The 24,334-nt window shown below is 34.6% G+C and overlaps 1 long non-coding RNA gene across 6 annotated transcripts in view; it reads left to right on the plus strand.

Annotated features, from left to right (window-relative positions):
- LOC110742995 overlaps positions 1–24,334 on the plus strand; it is a 645,960-nt gene that overhangs the window by 139,131 nt on the left and 482,495 nt on the right. The window contains exons 1-2 of one of the 6 annotated variants that reach the window (XR_002521357.2): positions 19,579–20,019; positions 23,585–23,609. The exons of the other annotated variants lie outside the window; for them this stretch is intronic. This is a non-coding gene — a long non-coding RNA (uncharacterized LOC110742995). Of the gene's footprint in view, positions 1–19,578; positions 20,020–23,584; positions 23,610–24,334 lie in introns of those variants that run through there. 6 annotated transcript variants of the gene reach the window in all.

Here is a 24,334-nt window from a genome sequence, read left to right on the forward strand (position 1 = left end):
CTGTCCCTGGGCCTGCCTAGGTCAGCACTAGGACTCACCTAGGTGTTACAGTTCTTGTGACCTAGACTGCCTTTCAAGTTTATCTCGGCCCCAAAATACTTTAACCCACAGCAGGGAAGCTTTTGGGAACTTAAGTTTAGACTGCTGGGATCAGTGATTTCCCTCTGGCTAGAACTGGTTTGAATGCTCCCTCTGTGGGTGGGCATCAGCTGAGTTTAGTCCAGTTTTGTTTTCTGTTATAATAGAGTAGTACTGAGTTCAGTGCCTAACAAATGCTAGGATCTCCCTCTCTCCAATCACCAAAACACTCTGTACCACGCTTTTGCTGCCAGGGACTGGGGGGAAGGATGGCGTCAGTGATTTAAGACTGTTTTTCTTATCTCTTCAGTGTCTCTTTCAACAATATGAAGTTAAAACCAGGTACTGTGAGTGCTCACCTTTTTCTTTGTTCTTATTGTGTGTGTGTGTGTGTGTGTTTGTGTGTGTGTGTGTGTAGATAGTTGTTAAATTGTGTTTGCTACAGGGACGATTGGTAGAACCTTCTCTTCCACTGTCTTGCTCTGCCCCAAGTCCCAAAATTTTTCATTTCTGTAACTGGTTATGTGGTAGTAACTGGTATTTATAACTACCTTGTACTGTCCATCCTGTATTTCCTTTGCTTTCAGCAAGAACCTCAGCTGATTATGGTTCTTTACCTGGGGTGGGGGTGGGGAGTGACTAAAATCTTTATTTCTGGAGGGTCTAGGCTATTTGTAGTACTGCCTGGATTGGGTTGTAGTTTTCCATGGACCTTAATCACAGGGCCTGGTAATACTAAGAGATACCCAAAGGAATCTCCTATAATCCAGGCATACTCTCCCTTACCTCCATTGTGGAGCCATAGTCCAATGTCTCTTTTGTTGTCAGGACCAGTTACCCTATCCAACACCATTGTCTCTCTTCTTTACCTGTTGATTCAGAGGCATGAGGAGCCCAAAGTTGCCAGTTGGCACTCTCAACTACCAATTCAATGGAATGGTTGTTGTGTCTCTTGGTTGTTACATTCTTCTCTCTGAAACAGACTTCTAGACCAGCAGATTATAAAATCACTGAAAAAGAAAGCAAAAACTTTGCTAGTGGGTAACTAGGGGTAATAATGAGTGGTGTCACTCTCGTTTTCACTCTTAATTCCTAGACCCTTGAATCCTGACTATTGGAGAAACAGCACCATATTTTGGATACTGATTCAGACCATATACAGCCTTCTGGAGAATCTTGCCCCAGTCCTGAAAGGTATTTCTATTCATCTAGTTGGTGCTGTAACTGAGTCTTCAAAAGACAATTGCACTGTTCTATCAAGAAAGCTGCTTCAGGATGGTGGGAGATATGGTAAGACCAGTGAATTTCATGAACATGGGCCTATTGTCACACATAGTTTGCTGGGGATGATTTCCTTGATTGGAAGCAATGCTGTGTGGAATGCCATCATGGTGGATAAGGCCATTATGGACTGCCATAATGGTGGATAAGGAATTCTGTAATTCCGTGGTTGGTAATTTTGGCATAAGCATATCATGGAGAGAAGACAAATCCATATCCAGAGTAAGTGTCTATTCTGGTAGGGACAAATGCTTCCATTTCCACAATCGAAGTGGTCCAATGTAATCAACTTGTCACTAGGTAGCTGTCTGATTATCCCTAGAAAGGGTGTCATATTGAGGGCTCACTGTTGCTCTCTGCTGCTGGCAAATTGGGCACTCAGTGATAATCATGACCAGGTCAGGCTTGGTGAATGGAAGTCATATTGCTGAGTCCCTGCATAACATCCATCCCTTCCACCATGGTCACTGTGTTCATGAGCCCATTGGGAATGACTGGGGAAGAGGCTGACTGGTGTCCACAGAAGAGTCATTCTATCTATTCAGTTATTAAAATCTTCCTCTGTAGTGTTCACTTTTTGGGTAGCATTTATATGGGACACAAATATCTTCACATTTTTACTCATTTGGAGAGATCTATTCACATACCTATTCCTCAAATTTATTTATCATAAATTTTACAATCATGTTATTTCCAAGTGCCTGAATCTGTATATAACTGCACCTCTGGTCAGTTTTCCTTTCAACCAAAGAGCACAGGTAGGTGCACTTCCCAGAGTTCTGTCCCGTGGGAGGATTTCCCTTCACCACTGCTCTTCAGTGATGTGTCAGAAAGGGGCTGTAGTGGTGCAGATATTTTCTTTTGGGTGGTGGCCACATATCATATAGAACTGCCTGTAAACTGGGACTCAATCTTCTCTTTCTCTGTCAACTGATCTTAGAGAACCATCCATGAAGCCATAGGTGTGGGCTGAGAGAGAGAAAGGAGTGTAACAGGAGTGTGGACCATGGGCATTTGCCATATCAACAGCTTCATACCAGGTACTAGGGAATGTGTGCATATAATAATGTTTCAGATTCAATAATAATATAAAGATAGACAACATTAAGTGCCTAGGCATTATTCTAAGCACTTTATAGGTATTAAATCACTAACCTGTTACCAACAACCATGTGAAATATATCCTATCATTATCCCCAATATATTGGTAACAAAACTGAGTGTCAGAGTGATTAAATAACTATTTAACATCACACAGCTGGTAAATGGTAGAACTGGGTTTCAAGCCCCCGGCTCATTGTTTGAATTCTTAAACACTGTCTTTTGTCTTCCCATATTGTATGCATATTTATAATAAGGGTCAATTAACAAAAGACCGATAGATGAGATTCTCCAACCAACAGGAATGACGTTGAACCTAATTAACTTTCAAGACAATAGGTAGGGTTAGTTTGAATCAGTGATTTAGTAGAAGATACTTCTCTGACTAAATCCTTAGGTTGAACATTTGCCCCGATGGTATCATAAATGTGGTTAAAACTTAGAGTCAGAATAGCTGGGCACAGTGGGTCACGCCTGTAATCCCAGCACTTTCGGAGGCTGAGGCAGGCGGATCATGAGGTCAGGAGATCGAGACCATCCTGGCTAACATAGTGAAATCCCGTCTCTACTAAAAATATAAAAAATTAGCAGGGCGTGGTGGTGGGCACCTGTAGTCCTGGCTACTTGGCAGGCTGAGGCAGGAGAATGGCACAAACCCGGGAGGTGGAGGTTGTGGTGAGCTGAGATTGTGCCACTGCACTCCAGCCTGGGCAACAGAGTGAGACTCTGTCTCAAACAAATAAACAAACAAACAAGCAAAACCACAACTTAGAGTCAGAATAAATGTTTGGAATATAATCATTGGTTGACATTATGTTTTTGGAAAACAATTTAACTATTCAAAACCCCATTTTTTCCACCTATGAAATGAGCTTTCATGTCTCTCTGATAGATTTCTCTCAAAGACGAAGTGAAATAGCACTGATGAAAGGCCTTTGCAAACTGCATAGCACCCTACATCATTGTCTTCAACACTATAAGTAATAAAAATGATATTGACACAAAATTCCAACATACATATGGATAGTATATAATCCTCCAAATGTAGAGTTGATACTTGCCTCTGACATTGCCTGGTACCTGCTCTTCCCTTTGGAATATTATGCTACTTTCTGAATAACCAAAACTACACCTACTTTTGTCCTTATATGTTCCAAAGCCTCCTGGTCAGCTTCACTGTTGCTTTCAATAACCTAAAACTCAACATTTTTAGTGCTGAAATCAACATCTCTTTCCTAAAACAATTCGTTCAGTCTCTAATTCAATTGATGGTACCAAAAACCAGTCAAGAAAGCCATAAACCTGTCACTCTTCCCATTCCCTCACCCCTGCTCCAATCAGTTACTAAATCCTGCTGATTTTTGCATCACAAATATTTCTTAAACTATTCCTTATTGCCATCTTCATTGTCTCTGCCCTAGTTTAGGTCTTTCTTTCTCTAATTTTGAATATTGGCTGGAAGAATATCCTAACAGATCCCTGAGACCCTAGCCATCTCTCCTTTGAATCACATGCCACATAGCCATCTGGGGTATAGATGTAAAACAAAAATATAATTATATCAATTCTCTGCTACCTTCATACAGATCTACTTAACCTACAGAATAAGCTCTTTAACATGGCACCCAAGGATTTCCTTATCTGCCCTTGTCTGTACTTCTAGCCTTCCATCTCCACAATCCTTGTCTTATGCTTGCTGTTCTAGCACAGTAAATTGTTCATAAATACCTAAACACACAATATCTTTCTGCCTCCAGTGCCCTTCTGTAGGCACTCCGCTCTCCTGCCTGTGTTTTCACCAGCCTGCATTTAAACTCTGAATATTTAAGACTCCTATAAGAGATCGTGAATCCTTTACCTTTAAAAAGTAGGAATCGTAGAATCCAAATCTGTTAGAGAACTTAAAAATGATACAAAAGAAGATAATCTCTTAATAGCTGTCAATTATTGACCCCATACTATATGCCAGACTCTATACATGGTGCTATCATGCTTTCCCATCTAATCCTCACAGTAAGCCTGAGAATAGGCATTATTAATTCTATGTAACAATCAAGGAACTGAGATGCAGAGAGTTGTGTGTCTTATCCATGTTCATACAGCTAGGAAGTAATAGAGTCATTGTGTAAACCTCAATGCATTTGTAGATAAAGTCTTTGCTTATAACTGCCTGTATATAAAAATATTATAATACTGTCTGTCGTTTCCAAAAATAAGATACCAGAGAAGATGCCAGGGAAGGAAGTGGAAAAACATTGTTTTGGCTTAAGTATACAATATTTAGGGCATATACATAGGCATATATATAGGATATACACAGCAATGGCCTTCATTTTCTTTTCTCCTCTGGATACTTATTCACTTAACAAAGATTTAAGGGCTCTCCTACTACTTCCAGGTCCTGTGCTGAAAGATACTTTAGAAAAGTTCCCTTCTTTTAAGAACATATGATTCTTTTTGGATTCTTTTGGCTTTCTCGTTACCAAAGCCTACACTTCTCTAGAAATAACAGAGGGAGCTTAGAGAGGAGGGCCGAGAAAATGTTCAGTGCCAGACTTATTCATTTGAATATTACACTCATAATAATGATGATGATAGTAAAAATATGTGCCAAGCTTTATGTTTCACATATTGGACATGCCTTTTGCATATATTATTTTATTTAATCCCAACAAACATTTGAGATAGGTGCTATCATAATCTCCACTTTCAGGTGAGAAAACTGAAGCACAGAGAAGTCAAATTATTTGGGAAAGGTCAGACAGATAAAAACTCTGTTAGAACAGAATTGGAATGTAAACCCAAATGACCATGATATATATTATGAGTACTCTAATAGCATATATAAAGAGTGTCTTTGGAATGCAGTGGAGGGAATTTTGTTTAAATGTGTGGTTGAGAGGGAAGACTTCACAGAGGTGGTGTCTTTGACCTGGATTCCAAAGCAGAAAGCTTGAATTTTCCAAGCCAAGGAAATGGGGAATGGTGTTTCTCATAGTAAGAGAAAAATAAATATAAAAGTCTGGAGGTGTAACAGTGGTGATTTATTTTGGAGAAATGGCAAGTAATTCAGTGTAGCTAGAAATGGAAAATTAGAGTAGAAACACAGTTTGTGGTCATATCATAAATGGCAAGAACTGTCAGCAGGGAGTGGGAAGCCATGAAGTAATTTTAAGAAAAAGGGAGAGAGATGATAATAGTAACAGTTAACATATAGCTCTTGCTATATGTCAGACACTATTTTAAGTGCTTTACATATTTTAACTCACTTAATTAATACTCATAAGAATCCCATGATGTACATAGACTGTTGATTATTATCTCCAGTTTATAGCTGAGGAAACAAGCAGTGAGGTTAACAAGTTGTTCAAGAATCATAGCTAATAAGTTGCAGAGGTGAGAGTAGAACTCAGACTGTCTAGTTTCAGAGTTTTTTGTTCTCACCAGCATACCATACCACATTTTTTATGAGTTTTGAAGAAAATCTCTCTGGAGGCAGCATAGAGAATGAATTAAATAAGTGGCTAGACTGGAAACAAGGAGAACCACTTGCAGTGGCCCATGTAGGAGATACTTGGGGTCTGAACCAGGTTAGTGGATATATCCTCCAAAATCAGAGTGGAAAATTGAAAGGAACTGTAACTGGCTTGTTACAGTTATTGATAAAGATGTCCAAGATGACAGGTTTATGCTGGTTGAAAACTTAAGTGATTAAAGAGGGAGCAGTTAGGTAATTTAGAGTTGAGAACATGTGCAAGTCACTAGGTAGTGGTAGAGATTTTCAAATGATAATAAATAATTTAGAAACAGAAAAACAACCCTGTATGACTCAGTCAAAACAAATCTTCCAGTTGGATTAAACCTGCAGCTGTCATTTACAATCTTTGCAATAATTCTGTATTTTGCAACTAAAAGCATATTAATGTCTATAGAGGATGTAGGAATAAAAGCAGGCTGGAGGATAGGCAAAAATGCTTTAGGAGTTTTGCATGTATTTTTGTGGATATCTTGTTGGGTGGACCAGAAAAATGATTTGAAGCAAATAGTGTCATGAAGTAGAAGGCAGAATATGGTCTGAAGAGCATAGATCAGTATGATAAGATGGACAGAATTCCTATCAAAATGTGATAGTCACTATAATTAACATCATCATTGCTGTCATATTGAAGGCTTAATCTGTGCAAAGCATATTCTTAATTTTACATTTAAGTTTACCATCAAGCACTTTACATGCTGATCTCATTTAATCCTAAAAACAACCCTCTTAGGCAGACATTATCATTATTATTATTATCACTGTACCTATTTTATAGATGAGGGCAAGTCTTAAAACAAGTAAGTGGCAAAACCGTGACTCAAACCCAGATTTTCCTGTTACTAAAGTTTTTATTCATCTGGAAATATGAGTGGGAGTGTAGGGAAGACGGCCTAGAAATGTGCAGCACCAGTTTTCTACATACCAACATTTACAAATTAAACCTTTTAATATGAGACAATTGTAGATTCACATACAGCTGTAAGAAATAATACAGAGAGTTTATATGTACATCTTACCCAGTTTTCCCCAGTGGTGACATATTGCAAAACCAAAGTTGTATATCACAACCAGGATAGTAATATTGATGCAGCCAAGATTTAGAACATGCACATCCTGTACATGTTTTAAATATACTCCTAGGTATTTACATTTTTTTGGCATTGACATAAATGGCATTATTTTTAAAAATGTTGTTATCCATGTGTTCAGTACTAATATATAGTAATAAAATTGATTTTTACATGTTTATCATATATCTTCTGACCTTTCTTAGTTCACTTATTCATTCTATTTTTTCTGTTTTTTTGGTAGATGCCTTGGAATTTTCTATGTAGACAAATCGCGTCATCTACAGTTAGGAAGAGTTTTCTTTCTTCCTTACTAATCTGCATAGCTTTATTTATTTTTCTTCCTTTATTGTACTGAAGATAACTTGTAGCATGTGTTGAATAAGAGTGGTGAGAGTGGATATCCTTGCCTTGCTCCAGATATCGCAGGGAAAGCATACAGTCTATCAACATTAAATATAATGTTAACCTACAGGTTTTTCATTAAAACATTTTTTATAGATGTTCTTTATCAAGTTGAGGAAATTTCCTTCCATTCCTAATTTTCTGAGAGTTTTAATCACGAATAAGTGACGCATTTTGTCAAATACCTTTCCTGCATTAATTAATATGGTCATGTAATTTTTCTTAATATGTTATCTAAAGCAATATTAAGAATAAACCTCACTTGATGATGGTGTACATTTTAAAAATATTGCTGAATCCTATTTGCTAATATTGTGTTAAGGATTTTTTCACATCTGTATTCATGAGAAATATTACCTATAGTTTTTTTGTATTGTCTTTCTCTGGTTTGTTAATAGGTTAATATTGGCTTCATGAAATGAATTCAGACATGTTACCTCTTCTATTTTCTGGAAGAGATTATATAGCATTGGTATTACTTCTTTAAACCTTTGGTAAAATTTTCAGCAAAACCATTGGATCCTGGAGAATTTTTTGGAGTGTTTTAAAATTGCGAATCAAATTTCCTTAATAGTTTTAGGGCTATTAAAATTACCTATTTCCTATTGGACAAGTTGTGATAATTTATGTTTTTTAAGGAAATGGTTTATCTTGTCTAACTTGTCAAGTTTGTATTTATAGAGTTGTTAGCAATATTTACTTATTATCTTTTTATGTCCACAGAATCCATAGTGATAGCCCTTATTTCATTCCTAATATTGACAATTTACATATTTTCTCTATTTCCTTTGTTAGTTTTGCTAAAGAATTGCCAGTTTTTCTTTTCAGAGAAACGGCTGTTTGATTTTTTCTATTGTCTTTGCTTTTAATTTCATTGATTTCTGCTCTTGTTTTTATTATTTTCTTCCTTTTACTTACTTTGAGCTTATTTTCTTCTCTCTTTCTAGATTCTTGAGATAGCTTAGACTATTGACTTGAGACTTCATCTTTCCTAATCTATGCACTTAGTGCTACAAATTTTTCTCTCAACACAGTTAAAGCAATTTTTATGTGTTGTATTTTTATTTTCATTAAGGTCAATAAATTAAAAAATTTCCTTTGAGATTTTCTCTTTGAACCATGGATTATTTAGAGTGTGTTGTTTAGTTTCAAATATTTGTAGATTTTTTCCATTATGTTTCTATTATCAATTTCTAGTTTGGTTCCACTGTGGTTATAGAACACATTCTGTATATTTTCAAACCCACTTAGATATGGTGTATAATTCTTTTCATAGGTTGCTAGGTTTGGTTTATAAGTATTTTGTTCATAAAAGATATTGGCCTGTAGTTTTCTTTCTTCTACCTGGTAACACCCATTACTCACATTAATGGTAGCAGATTCCAGTCTGCTGTATCAAATTATCTTAAATTTGGTGGCTTCAAACAACAGAAATTTATTCTCTTACAGTTGTGGAGGCAAGAAGTAAAAAATCAGTTTCACTGGGCTGAAATAATGGTACTGACAGATTAACACTCCCTGTGGAGGCTGTAATGGGAGGGTCTGTTTCTTGACTTTTCTAGCTTCTGGTAGCTGTCAGCTTTCTTTGGCTTATGGCTGCATCACTTCAATTTCTGCCATTGTGATCACATTTATACTGGGAAATTTCTATTATTCCATCTTCTACTTTATTGAATCTTTTCTTTCTTCCTTACATTTATTCTGTTGTGGAACCCACCCACTGAGCTTTTTTGTTTCAGTTATTGTATTTTTGAGTTCTAAATGTTCTATTGGTTCTTCTTTACATCTCCTTTTTTTTTTTTTTTTTTTTTTTTTTGCCGAAGGTTTCTATTGCTTTCATTTGTTTCAAGCATATTTTAATAACTTGTTGAATACTTTTTATTAAGTCTACTTTAAAGTATTTGTCAGATCATCTAATATTTCTGTTACTTCGGTGTTGACATCTGTTGATTATCTTTTCTCATTCAGTGTGACATCTTCCTGGTTCTTGGAGCCACAGTCTTTGCTGTGGTGTTTGGCTATAGTAGGATGGTTATTATCTGAACATTTTGTCTGGCTAAGCTGTCCTTTTCCTGATCCTTTTCCTAGAGAGAGAAAGCTTTTGTTGGGGCTTTGGTCTGTGTCTCAGTTTTTGTTTCCAGCTTCTTCACCTTTAGTTCTGGTATAAGGCAAGAAAAAAACCCAGGGAACTTACTACCATGGTATTCTTCAGGTCTCGAGGTTGCAAGTAGTCTTTTATCTTTGCTTTCCAGTCTTATATTTATTGTATAGGAATGTCCAGAGTTTTCAATTGTACATAACCTAAGAATAGGAAAAAGTACATCTACTGCATTTTGCCAGAAATTGAAGTTCTATATACCTATTTGAAACTCTATTTATTTTTAAACTCTTTATAATCAAAAATTTCAAATACACACACACACACACACACACGAAGAGAAGACAGCATAATGAGCTCTATGCTTCAAAAATGATCAGTATTCTGCCTTTTTTGTTTCTTTTTTTCTCACAAGACACTATTTGGGGGAGATTAGGGTACTATAAATAAAATTTTATTGAACTCTAATTTGTTTTATAGGATAGCCTTTGATTCTTCATTAAGTTATTACTTAAAACTGTTTTGTACAAAGATTCATGTATTTTCTTCCTTGAGATATTTCTACATATTATTCATTGAAACTGATTTTACGCACATATAATATTCTGAGCTGCCAATATGCTGCCATATATGTTTATTAGACATGACAAGATGAGACTTTTGGTGACTTTAAATAAATGTAGTTAATTAAATGTTTAATTTTTCAAATGCAGAAATGAATATTTTTCATTGCTTAAATGACTCAGAACACTGGTTTGGGAAGACTCTAACGTAGAATTGTGAGCTTGAATTTATGAATTATCTACCTTTCGCTCTGTGTTAGTCTTTAAAGATGAATGCAAATTTTAAAAATTTTCCTGACTAGCAAAATTCAAAAGCAACTATGATCTGTATTAAGTAGTAATTTTGGTAGGTTGCTAATTTATTATATGATACATACTTTAGTTTTTAGAATCTGAAATGCAAAAGCTGATTCAACAAAAATCCAATACTGTAAAGAGTAGTAACCATAAAACATGGCTTTCTGTGGCCACTGGTGTCACTGAGGCTTGCTGTCAACTCAAAATCCTGCACTATTTCTTATTCTCTGGAGGAGAAAATATTAAGCAGTTCAGTCCAAAAATAAGTGAGAGAAAAAAAAAAAAAACTTGCTACAGATAGTTTAATGACATACCTCTCAGGGTAAGTGTAGTTTTAGTCGTGGTAAACAAAGGACAAATGACAGCCCATCCAAATTGAGTCTGAAATTTCTTCAGGTATCTGAACAGTATTTATCCCAACAATAATGTGAGTTGTCTCTGTGTGTCAAGAGTTATGAAGCCAGCCTTTCAGAAGAGTTAACACACATGACACTAGATCTCTGTCTTGAAACTTTTTGGTCTAAAATTACAAATGTGGGACAGTTGTATATTTTAATGGAGGGCTAACATAACCTTTATTATTCCCTCTTTCTTGCTTTTCCTTCCCTTAAAGTTATATATTTCAGATTCTTGATATAGACTGCTTTTGGAAATCTATAGATTAAACTGCTAAAAATAATAGGTTTATAGAGTTCTGTTAGTGTAAGGCTCTTGAAATAAGTGGGATTTTTCTCTATCCCCTTGTTATTCTGTATAATTTTTCTATCACTTCATTAGTGACTTCTAGTTCTTGGATTTATTTATTTAAGTTAGTTATTCCTGCTTCTGTTTTCTCATATCCTCTGTTTATGTTTGTATTCTATAGTTCTGGCTCATTGTATAAGAGGAGAAGTTCGCTGCTTTAGTGAGATTCGTGAGTACTCTGGAATGTAGAGGCTGTGTTACTGTCCTTTTATTTCCAGCATGAAGCACAGTGACTGGTACATAATAGCCTCTCAGTCACATCTCGGTTAAAATTTTGAGATAGTGTTATTTGAATTCAAGGACAGATGGGACTTGCGTGAATTTTGTATTTCAATAATCCCTCCTCTTGCATCCTAAAACACAACAAAGCACACAAAATGTCCTAAAATAAAAATCATTTTCAATTAATTTCTTAGTAATAACTATAGCTCTCTCCCAGCTGGACTCCTGATTTCAAGATGATAATAGCTATAAATGAACATTGAATTGAGTTAAAGTAAGTGTCCTAGAATCTTACCCTGCAGGTTCAATTGCAAGGTCCTTCCAAGATACTTCTCTTTCTTCTTGCTATGATTTCTGCTCTTGCTATCTCCTTTCTTCTAAGCAGAGGCTCTATGGGTTCCTTATTCCCTCTCCACTACCCTTTAATCATAGCATTCGGAGTATATCAGAGAGACAGTGTCTATGTCTTTTAGGTAGTGGCCAATCCATGCTATACTTAAGAGAAAGAAGACATCCTCTTTCTCTCTCTCTCTCTCTCTCTCCCTCTCTTGTGCGCGTGCATGCATGTGCTGTCTGTCTCTCCCTCTCTATCTCTCTGAGACAGGGTCTCACTCTGTTGCCCAGGATGGATTCCTGTGGCATGATCATAGTACACTGTAACCTTGAACTCTTGGGCTCAAGGGATCCTCTTGCCTTTGCCTCTTGAATAGCTAGGATTGCAGGTGCATGCCACCAAACCTGGCTAATTTTTGTTAAATTTTTTGTAGAGACAGGGTCTCACTATGTTGGCCAGGCTGGTCTCAAACTCCTGAACTCAAGCAATACTACCACTTTGGCCTTCCAAAATGCTGGGATTACAGGTGTGAGCAACTGCACCTGACCAAAGACATATTTTTCTTTAACCTCTGTAATTGGCGGCTAAAGCAAATCAGTACTGCATTTTATCCTTTCTATTCTCAATTTTCTATTGAGCCTCAAGTGGAACAAGGCCTGCTATGCTTCTGTGGAACTTTAAAATTACACTTAAGGGAAAAAATCTAAAAGAAATAATGTGTGAAAAATTATTCTTCTTTACTTTTAGGAGCCTCAGATGATTTGCCTCTTTCAATAGGATTTTCTTTCAATATTATCCTATTCACAAGGGCTAAAAGAATCTTCCATAGTATCCCAAATTGATTGAACCCTGTGTAACCAAAGAACAGCTAGATATATGCCATGGCAAACATTTGTTGAGTATCGACAGGTATCACGCACATTGCTTGGTGGCACTGGGGAAACAAATATGTTTCATATTCATATCCTTAAAGACTCTCAGCATAGTCGGGAAAAAGGATGTTAAGAAATAAGTGCCAGAATGGTGAAAGGGGGTAAAGTAATATGAAACTGCACATTATATAATAAGAGGGGCTATTGCTTTTCTCTGATGTAGGTGGTAGGAGGTCAGGGCATGCTTCCTAGTGGACATCACATTAGAATTGAACAACAAAGAGCATAGGAGACAGTGATTCCACTGGAATCACCCTGGAGGCCAAGAGACTGCAGTGGTTGTTGACATAGCCTGAATGATCCATTAGGCATTTCCTCAGAGATTTTCCAGATCTCCAGAACTGATGTCTCATACTCACTTTATATCTCTGAGGGTTGTTTTAGGGTTTCTAGACCAATCCACTATTGTAGTTTTAGTTGGAGACCCTCTTGTATTAGTGATATTTCCCACTGAACTGTTCCCTTCACCTGGGATCATTCTGCTGCGACTATGCCACACAAAAGGACACTAGAAAATATGATATGAAGCTCTCTTTTCTCCATCCTGTGGTTCTGAACTGTTTTGAGCTGGTTTGGAAGAGCAAGCAGGCAAAAAGTCACCATGAGTAGAGTGATAGATATAATGCAAATTTGGCAATGATATGAGGGGATATATGTTCTTATATTGAAGAAGTGCCTTTGGGTCTTACAAAAAGGGACAAAAACAATAATATTTACTTAAGCAACATCTCTTGTTTTCCACTTAAGGAGCCCACCAAGCATAGTGCTTATACTATTCTTCAAGGACTAGTTTATACTAATAGCATATATTATTCTTCAAGGAATATTATTGAGTCACTAGCTTGGCTATTCTACTTTGGTAGGATGGAAGCTTTTGTTATTAAGTACATTGAAAAGGCTGTGAATTTTGGTATTAAAATAATATAATTAAGTTTCTAGCTTTAAAAATGTCAGAAATCTGTCTTAATCAAGCGATCAACATTAACATTAGTTGTAACACATGTTGACAACATGGATCCCTTGAAATGATGTTCTGAACAGAATACAATAGCTCTTCTGTGGTATTCTTGCCAAAACTCACAACTTAAAAAGTTTCTAGGTCATGAAAGATAAGGAAAGACTGAGGAACAATTATAGATTAGAAGAGCCTAAGGAAAAATAACAAAGAAATGCAATGCGGTGTCTAAAACAGAAAAAGGACATTAGTGGAAAAATTGGAGAAATTTGAATGAAGTTGATAGTTTAGTTGATATTATCGTACAAAAATCAGTGTCCTGCTTTTGATAACTATGTCTGAGTACAAAATGCTAACACTAGGGGAAACTGAGTTGGAGTATATGGAACTCTGTATTATTTTGGCAAGTGTTTTTTGATTTCTAAAATTAGTCAAAACAAACAGTTAAAAGATCTTCATACATATGTAAATGTCATATAAATATGCAAATGGAAATAAAAGCAGATTTATTATTCATGTATTTACATTGCCAGTGATTGTTAATGGTTATTTTAAGTTTAGAGGTGTTTGTATAAATATGGACACTACAAAGTTTTGAATAAGTTTTAAAAACAATGTTATTCACATTAACTCAAAGTTTTTGGTTTTCTTTGAGTGGTTTTGGTTGGCATTCCTTCTCTTTAAGCTACACTTTCTAGATATTGTTCTAAGCATTGATAATGATATTTATAGTAGATTGTTGCAGAAATAGGATTAATCTTTTTGGTTTATGAAAACAGTAAGTACTTTTTGAGGATTTACAGAGGTAAAATTGGCTATCAGTCCTTGGAAATGCTGTACTGATAAATTTGCTTGCTTTTTAAAATTTTTTTATTTCTGCCGCCTACCCACTCTCCACCTTTTTGGACTACAAACCACAATGTTCTTGCCTTCTCTATTGCCCTCTAGGGGTAGACTAGAGAACTTGTACTATTGTGAATTCCTGAATGTGCAGTTCAGGGAGAAAAAAATAACTTGTAAGTTTCTGAATTTAGTGGAGATAAATACGGATAGCTTAGAAATATATTTACCAAAATCACAGCCTCGATTTTTGTCTAGCATTGCCAGCATGTTGTTTATAGACCTATTGTTTATTTTGGCATATGCAAGCCCCATTAGCCTTGTGCCAAGTGGAAGACTTGGGGGCATAGTAGATGCTTTATTCACGAAGGCAATGTTAACAGAAGCCTTCAGGATCAATCTCTCATCTGCGATTCTTCCTCCTTCATCATGCGCACCCTCTTCCCTCAGATGCCTCAGGCTCTTTGTTCTCCTTCCTAATATTAAAACCCATTCTGTTAGCACTTTTTCAGAAATAAATGTTTGTTAAGAATTAAAATGTTATTTCACCTATTTCTGCTTTTGGATAAAAACCCTACACATTTATACCCTACTAATAATAGATTATTCTTCAATTTATTTGTTTATTCTTTCATCTCTCTCCTATTCTTTGGAGTTCAGGTGTTAGTAGCACCATATTTGCATAGAATATTTTCATTTGCTAAATTTTAAAAAATCTCAGAAGTATCTTTACCTTTTTTTGGTAACATTGCACTTTTACAGCATTACTGAGAATTTATTTTCTAGGACTATAAGGCTAAAGTGAAATTTAAGTCACATTTCAATATGGTGCATATTTTAATTCTTGACAGAAATATAACTTTTCTGAGATAAATTTATTTTATGAATGCATAAAAGAAATATATATATGAATTAATGAAAGCTTGCAATTGATATTTTTAGACTAGAAGTTAACTGAGGCCAGCTGAACATGTTAATTAGTTGACTCTGTCATTTTTAAATAGAGATTCACAATATGACTTTGAACTTATTAATATTATGCATTTCATTGTTGTTTTCCTATGAGCTGTATGAAACTCACCACAGTAGGCAGCTGGATGGTTTCAATAGCTAATGACTGAACTTTTCACCTCAGGCCTTGGTTCACATTAGGCTGTGGTTTCAAGTGATTGACAGCCATTTCATAGTAACCCGAAATGAATTGGGGGTCAAAATCATCCAAATGATGGAGAGAAAATGCCCCCGTTAGAAAAAAATAAAGGCAGAAGTAAACTAACCAGTGTAGTTGAAACTAATTGGCCTCCTTATTGGCAAAGGATTGAACGGGCACAGGGACTGAATTAATCTCTTGAATTCGGTGGCAGATCCTTGCAGGTTGAAATTGTGAATTGGCAGGTTAGCATAAGGGGCGGCTGTATCCCCCTAGCATGTGATACTTCTGTTCTGTGAATTTCCATTTTGTGGAGCTGTCAATCTGAGGCTTTTGTGAGCATTAAACTTTCTTTAAAAACAACACCACTAAAAAAAGAATGACCCCACCTCCTAAACTACCACATAAATCAGCTTGATTAGTAATCTCTATTAAGAGACATTGAGTTTTGAATTGGCTGGGGTATTGTAGGTCCAGAATGAAGGACTTGGCAGGCCCAAATAGGGAAGTTTGAACATCTGCCCTACTCCGTCCTAGCACTTCTGTGAGTTTTAAGCCTGTTCACAAATGGCCTAAATTATAAAAGTGCAAACTGTAGTTCTCCACAAGCAGTTTTTCAAATAACGTTAAGGGGTGAATATATAGTATTAGTATTTATTGAAGGTGTAGAAATTCCATAAAATATTTTATATTGAGAAAGGTAACAGTAACAGACCTTTATATTTGAGCCCATTAATGCCAGCTTTCTTTTAGCATTCTTCTTTTTCTGTAACCAGTGAAGTTTGATCTTGAATTTTTATTCAAAGCTCTGTAAACCAAAGCCACAGATGGGGTATTGCTGTGTCATTTCCATGGCCTTATACAGATTACAGAATGTATGCAGCTGTCCCATACTCCCTTAATAGACCTTCAGCTTTTCAATACATCTTCCACTGATGGCATTTCTGTGGATAAACATCATTTCAGAATGAAATGTGCCAGATGTCCTGCAGTGCACTTAGGTACAACAAGGCACTTCTTAAAAAAGTTGCGCCTATATTATTTACTCATTTACAGAATGTGACTTCTGGGATATACATTGGAAATCCAAAATTTGCTGAATGAGAGAGGAAATATTATAAATAGTTTTTAACTCATATATACCTTAAAATTCCCTTAAATACATTTTTTTTCCAGGCCATAAAGAAATCAATATTTTATATCCAGATTTCTCATAATTTTTTCCTCTAGGAGGCATAACTCAATCAAAATCTCTGCTTACTACTGAATAGAAATAGTCCTTTCTATTGAGGTTAAAAATTGCTAGTTCAGGGATTTGGAATATGTATATGCCTATATATACACACATATATAATTTTCCTTTAGTATAGCTAATTTTAAGAAGCATTCCTTTCAACATTCTTGAGTTTTATATTCCTGCCGCAAGAAAATATTATTTTCAAGTTCTGTATTTTGTTTTTGTTGTTGTTAAGAGACTGGAATAGGTGATCCAAATGAATGTAAAACACAGTGAGAAATGGTAATTCAGGATCATTCCAATATCAGAATTTGATTCTGTCATATCAAATGCAACTATACCACATGCTCAAGTGCTTCACTGACTATTGACTTATGTCGTTTAACATTTTTTACATACATACCACTCTTCGAAGACTGCAAAATCATCAACTCTAAGGACCATATCTCCTGCCACTTAATACACCTTGTTGCTGAACACAATGTGAGATTTTAGTCAGTGGCTGTTGAGTTGATGACTACATTTATGGTAAACTAGAACAAGGAGATATGTATTAAATTTTTCTATGAGGAAATCCATTTTCACTTATAAGTGCTTATAGATTATACTGAAGATATAGACTTCACTTAATTGTGATATTGCAAACTGTGGTAGCTTTAGTGTTTTTCAGCATGTTTTATATGCATTTTTCATTTTTTAAAAAGTGAGGTTTGTAGAGGCAGTCCACTAATAGCTGATAAAACTGAGGAATAGACTTTTAGATAGTCCACAACTAAAGGAGATTGTGCTAGGCCGTACTTTGAAGCTTCTGAGAATCCCTAGGAATTATTTAAAAGAGACATGTCCTTCAATATTGCATAAACTAGTTATCTATGAAATGTTTATCCTAAGCAAAATAATAATAATAATAATAATAAATCATAATGAGAAAATGTTACTCCAGGAACACTGACAATTATTTAAAATTTTACTATGTATTTAATTCAAAAAGTGTGATTCTTGAGGCTCTCTACTTTTCTATGTGTACACTCCCTAAGAAAACTAGCGAAACTTTTAATGATTTATCAAATCACTTAATACTTTTATATATTGCCAATTTACCTCTTCCTAACAGCAATGCTCCTCTTAACACAAAATATACTGCATTTAGAAAACTGAAACATATTTATCATTTGTTTTGCTATCAAGGTTTTGAGAACATATCTGTGCTGTACTTCTGTCTGTGACAGCTGTGTGGTTAATTTTTCGATCCCTGGTATGTAGCTGTCTCTTTCGGTGCTGCTGTGTTTGCAGCCATGCTGTCAACATCCACCAGAGAGCAGAGCAGCTCCAACCCCCACATCTTTCATGCTAGAAATAGATGGAGACAGTAACACAGTCAGATCCTTGGCCAAACAACGCGGATTGCAGTTCATTTCAAAGGTCAGCACATATTTAAGCTTGCTTCATTACTGCCACCTTTATGCCTGAGATTTTCATTTAAAAAAAAAATCAGTTTACCCAGGTTCCTTTAGAGACAGAAAAATGAAAGTGCTGAGTCCTATTTTCATTTGGAGATATCAAGCTTTTTATCAAATTATAGAGGTGGCGTTTCAGAATATTTCATATCTGATCAAAAGGGAAATCCAAAAATAATTTTCTCTTTATTCAGGAGTCTTTCAGGCAGGAAAACTGTTTTATTTTTTACTTAATATTGTGCTCATGTCAATCATTTTAAATTCATAGAGAAAGCAGACATTTAAAAACAATCTATAATAAAAATATTTTGGAGTTTAATATTTCTATTTATATTTTCTAATGAAAACACCACAATTTGTACTCTTTCAACATGTTTTAACTTATCAACTAATAAAATAAATTTACACAGTTTCCTTTTTTATATTACAGATGGTGAACAAGTGAATAATTATAAAACACTTTCTAGTTAAAAAGAAATAGTTTGCCTCTTAAGAAAAAAGCAAGGATGGTTTATTTTGTTTTAAATCGAATCTGTCCTTTTCCTATTTACTACAAGGATCTAACATACGTAGGAAGACTATGATACAGCATATATTTGGAATATTAATATGACCTGTGTATATTAAAGATTCTGAATGGCTTATGTCACAGATGCCTTTAAGACTAATACTTTTTATTTTTAATTAAAATAATTAATTTTGGGAAGAAGCTTTACATCTTCTTTGCAAAAATAGAGTTCTAAGAAATGAAAGAAAATCATTCTAAGATATGATGTACAAGCCACTGAGAAAATACATTTTCAAAATAGTGTTTTAATAAAGGTTTTTGATACCAAAATGTGAAAAAAATTGTATAAGTGGTTTCATTAATCATTGGAAATTAAACTGCCTATAATTTCTTTTAATGATTAACAACATAAGTGGTAAAAAGTTTTTCAAACTTGATGTCATGATCATTTTAGATCATGGTAATTCATATTTTTCTTGTGACACATTGTGGGAACATAATTACGGAAATATTTTAGAAAGAGTTTAAAAGGAATGCCTTGAAGCTAAAGGCTTCCTAAAAGAAATACTCACATACTCAGGTTATATAGCTGAATATTTATATATATATATATATATGATAATGTTAACTAGTTTATTTTAATTTTGGCATTCTTGTATTTCTGAAATGAATATTTAAAATACACTATAACTGACTAAAAGAGGAAAAACATATCTATATTTTAAGTATAATAATTTTAGACTTATAAATAGATTTTATAAAAGTTTTTTGAATACATCATTAATACTTTATCTATAACTTACTTTAAAATAATTAAGAAATAAATATGGTTGAAAGTCCAGTCATCAGTTGTATTTAGATTTGGACTACTTCACTCAATTTGGAAACAAATTCTCATTTGTTTTCAGGAGTAATGACTTATAGAAAGCATGTGAATGAGATCTAGAAAATATGATAATAGGACATTAGGATAAAATTAAGAAATGTGAAAGGTGAGAAAGCTGGGAAAAATAGGACCTCAATCCCTTAGACCATCCAAGTGCATCTTTTATCCTGAAAGATAACATGAACCATTTTCTTGTCCCTCAGATTCTAAAGTACGTGATGCTGATTTTACTTGTTATAAATTCTAACGTGACTTAAATATAGGTTCTTTTACTTCTTTCTTAGATGCAGTTTGAAACAACAACTCAGCATCATGCAATAAACCAGGTAACAAACTTGCATATGTGCTCCCTGAATCTAAAGTAAAAGTTGAAAAAATTAAAACCAGCACTAAAAGAAAAGCAAACTTCTATTAGAAAATTATATTCATATTTTAAAGGAAGTAAAAAGATATTTATTGCCAATTATTTGCCCAACAGCACATTATCTCATTTAACCTTCATGATCATGCTGGGAGCTGGGTGGTGCTAGGCCCATTTTACAGAGAAGAGGCTTAAAATTTTAAGAGTTTAGTGATTACCTCTATTACCTAGCCAAGACTTGGTCCCAGATCATGTGACTTCATGTCCTATTTTTCTCTTTTGCTATGTTAAAATTCTGGACAAAGACAAAAATCCTTCCCTTAAAGGTTAACTATCTTAGAGATTCATGGATTTGAATTACTGGCAGAAAGAAAAATTAGGAAGAGCAAAGACTAACTGTGAGGTGAATGATAATACATAGGTGATTTCTATTTTTTAGTTTGTGGCTTAATTCTGTAGTCAATTATCTGTATTAAAAAACAAATTAACTAAAGTGCTCAAAACTTAGACTGATTTGTTATTTATCAGGTGTTTATCCTAACACCTTCATTACTCATAGCAATAATTAAACCTATTTGGCCTATATTCCTGGTAAAATGGGAGTTTTATATATGAAAAAAAATAGCACACATCATTTTTGGATAATTAAAGGTAGTCAATTGTATGTGATTTAAAGGCTGATATCTTTAAATTTGTTGTGACAATTTTAAGGGTAGAAATACAATTTAGCTTGACTTTTGGCTTTTTTTCTTTTTTTTTTTTTTTAACATGGGTTAAAAAGTTTAGTGTACTCAAAGACTACAGAATTGCCCTATTGTTATTTATTCAACTCAAGTCTCAAATACCAGGGCTAAGAAAGTCAGGAAAGCCAGTTTTTTGTTTTTGTTTTTGTTTTTTTTTTTTCCATTCTTCATCACGTCCTCTACTTCCCTGGCTCCCCAGATGTAGCATGACCTTGTTTTGAAATGATACGTTCAACAGCAATATTTTAAAAAGCCTTTTTCTTTTGTACAAATGAGAAATCAGATTCAAATGATTACAGGTAGAAGTGATCTTTAGCCTTTTCTTAGAATTTAAGTTAGGTTTACACGTAGAGGTAGGTGATCTTTGGCCTCACTTTAGAATTCGAGTTACAGGTTTTTGAAAACCTGGTAGCCCTTTATATAGCTCCACATTTACTGCAATAGAGCAACCAAAGGATACTTCAACTGCTGTAGTAGACAGTTTCTTTTCTTTTGCTTATTAATACAAAGGTGCTTAGCGGCACAGTAGGAAAATTTAAATTCACTCTCTTAAAGGCCATTTATGTAGGATGTGTTAAAATTATTTTTTCCAAAATGATCTGCAAACCTAGTATTCTTCTATATTCAGAAGTTTAAAAATAAATCTCTTAAGCCTCAAGCAGAATAATGATTTAATGCAAAAATAAAGAGAAATGGATTTTTTTTTCTTACAATATGGTCATTGTCTTTCACTGAGTTCTAAGGATGTTAACATTAAAGTTCCCATGATGAAAATACTTTAAACTCTATGATAGGAACTTGGAGCCTTCTGTGGAAGACTCTCAAGAAATCTGATACAACCAAAATATTTTTCAAAACTTGTGTTTGTTGTTGTTGTTGTTGTTGTAAGTTGTGCTTAAAGGGATTGCACTTTACAATGCAAATATTAGAAGGCAGATTTGAAAGTGCTAGTATATTTTTAAAGAAATTCACGTACGTTTTCTGAGTTGATTCTATCTGAACTTTTAAATAGGCACAGAAGCAGAATCTCTTATCACTATTAGGTCATGGAATAATAGCCCTGTGCAAAGGTTCAGATGAAAAGATAGTGGTAACATCAAAATTTTCTCATTTTCTTAAAATGTAAGATAAAAATGAAGGGTCACTGTGTAGAGATTTCATGAGTTTGACTCATTAATTCACGAAGGAAGAAAAGAAGGAGAAGAATATATTTTTAAAGAAAAACATTAGAATGTATTGGCTGTATTTCAGATGATGATTTGTTTTTAGTGATTTAGACCTCTATTATATTTCTGTAGAACTAGTATTGATCATTTCAACTTTTTTTAAGAGCCTTATTTTGGTCTAATTAAAAGGCAGCACATTCTGTCTTACAATCATGAATACTGCAGAGTTCTTCATAACTTTACGGATCCAATATTTTAGTATTCATTTGGATGTCGCATGGCTGTTAGTTAGGTATCCCTATGATGCTTGTTTGTATATTTAGAATATGGCTGATATACTTTATTTTCTTAATATATCCCAATGTATTTTAATATAGGAACTTGCATGTGGAGTTCCAAATTTATTTTATGATAGCACTTTCAAATTTTATAGTACATTATTAATCTGCTAGGCTAAAAATCTAAGCCAGTCTCTGAGCCTTCAAAAAAAATTCTAAAAAACAAAATGCTGTTAGTTGGAAGCATGATTTCAGTAGGAATATCTTCTGAATTGTTTGTGGTTCATATAAATATATTTTGAGGGAAGTTCTTGTACCAAAGTTCAAGGTCCTGATATTTACATAGTTTCTTTACATAGTGCACCAAGATGATTTGTGAGGAAATGAAGAGAATTTAAATTAAAAATTTAAACCATGAATGTAAAATTGCTGAATATTTGCACATAGTACAGGGTTGAAGGGAGTTTTTTTTAAGTTATCCATATGGCAGCAGAACTTTTAATAAACAATAGTTCTAACACAGATTCTTTATGGAAACAGAAAATAGGATTTATGAGGTGACATTTTGAGTATGTTAAATAAAATGAAATAAGATTAGCTTTATTTTCCTATTTCCCCCCAGCCTTGCGAAGGTTTAGTGGCTGAATTACCACTTATAATTTGTTTTTTCATTCCTCGCATGCATTTCATTAACCTATTCCTGGCTCTGCAGCCAGCCTGCAGAGAAAAATCAGCAGAAGGATTTCTGAACAGATTGGCTACAACACGCTATAGGACATATTTCAGAATCCAAGGACAATTCGATAACTTTTACTGTGCTTTACATTAATAATGTGAAAAGTTGCATTTTGTTTAAATGGTATCTTAGAGAATTAATGTTATTTAATAATATTTAAGTAAAAGTTATGAGATATTACCAAACACTCAAAATTTAACTCATAGTTCATTGAAATTATTCTGACTGCTTCAGAGTCAGGACTAAATAGATTAGTACTGAAGTTCCATTTGGGGATTTTACCACTTACTCGATGAACTAGTGGAATCGTAGTAAAAGTTTTTTGTAATACAGTTGATTTTTCTTTGAAATAGTTATGAGACTCATGTAATAAATATTGGGAGATATTACAAGCAGACATAATTGCACAATTTTCTGAATATAAGAGAATTTTGCCTTGCATTCTTTTTAAAAATGACTCTCAGTTATGTATGTTAGCGCAATAATGCAATTATGATAAATAAATGAAATTGGTGTTTAAATGCATAAAATTATTTTCATGTGAAAGTTACCTTTTAAATTATATTTTGATTTGACTTTAATTTTATACATTTGCATTCCCCAACAGAGAATGATGGCTCAGAATGCCCCAGGTGAGAGGATGAGATGAGTTTGTGATTTAAAAGTGCTGTGACTCTAGAAAGAAAATTTTTAAAGTTAAAAGGTACTTCAGTTCAACATTTTGTCCTATAATTCCCTCATCCTATTTGAAAAGTCAGCATTCCCTGGTACTGTTTTATATAACTTATTATTTGTTCAGGTCAGTGATAGTACACTTACTTTTTTTATTTTTTTTTTTTGAGACGGAGTCTAGCTCTGTCACCCAGGCTGGAGTGCAGTGGCCGGATCTCAGCTCACTGCAAGCTCCGCCTCCCGGGTTCACGCCATTCTCCGGCCTCAGCCTCCCGAGTAGCTGGGACTACAGGCGCCTGCCACCTCGCCCGGCTAAGTTTTTTTTTTTTTTGTATTTTTTAGTAGAGACGGGGTTTCACTGTGTTAGCCAGGATGGTCTCGATCTCCTGACCTCGTGATCCGCCCGTCTCGGCCTCCCAAAGTGCTGGGATTACAGGCTTGAGCCACCGCGCCCGGCCGATAGTACACTTATTACCTCCCTGAAAAAGGCAGCCTCTGTTTTGGGATATTTTAGGAATCAAATTGTTTCTATTCTTTTCTTCTTGCTTGTTTTGAGCTCAAATCTACCCTATAATACCTTTTATTTGCAGTTTTTGTTCTGTGATAGAAGGCTACCAGAATGTCACTCATTCTGTACGTAAAAGACTATCAAATTCAGCTATTGCTACATTTCTCTGCTCTATTT

Source organism: Papio anubis, chromosome 6 (genome assembly GCF_008728515.1).
Source record: "Papio anubis isolate 15944 chromosome 6, Panubis1.0, whole genome shotgun sequence".
Classification (NCBI taxonomy): Eukaryota; Metazoa; Chordata; class Mammalia; order Primates; family Cercopithecidae; genus Papio; species Papio anubis.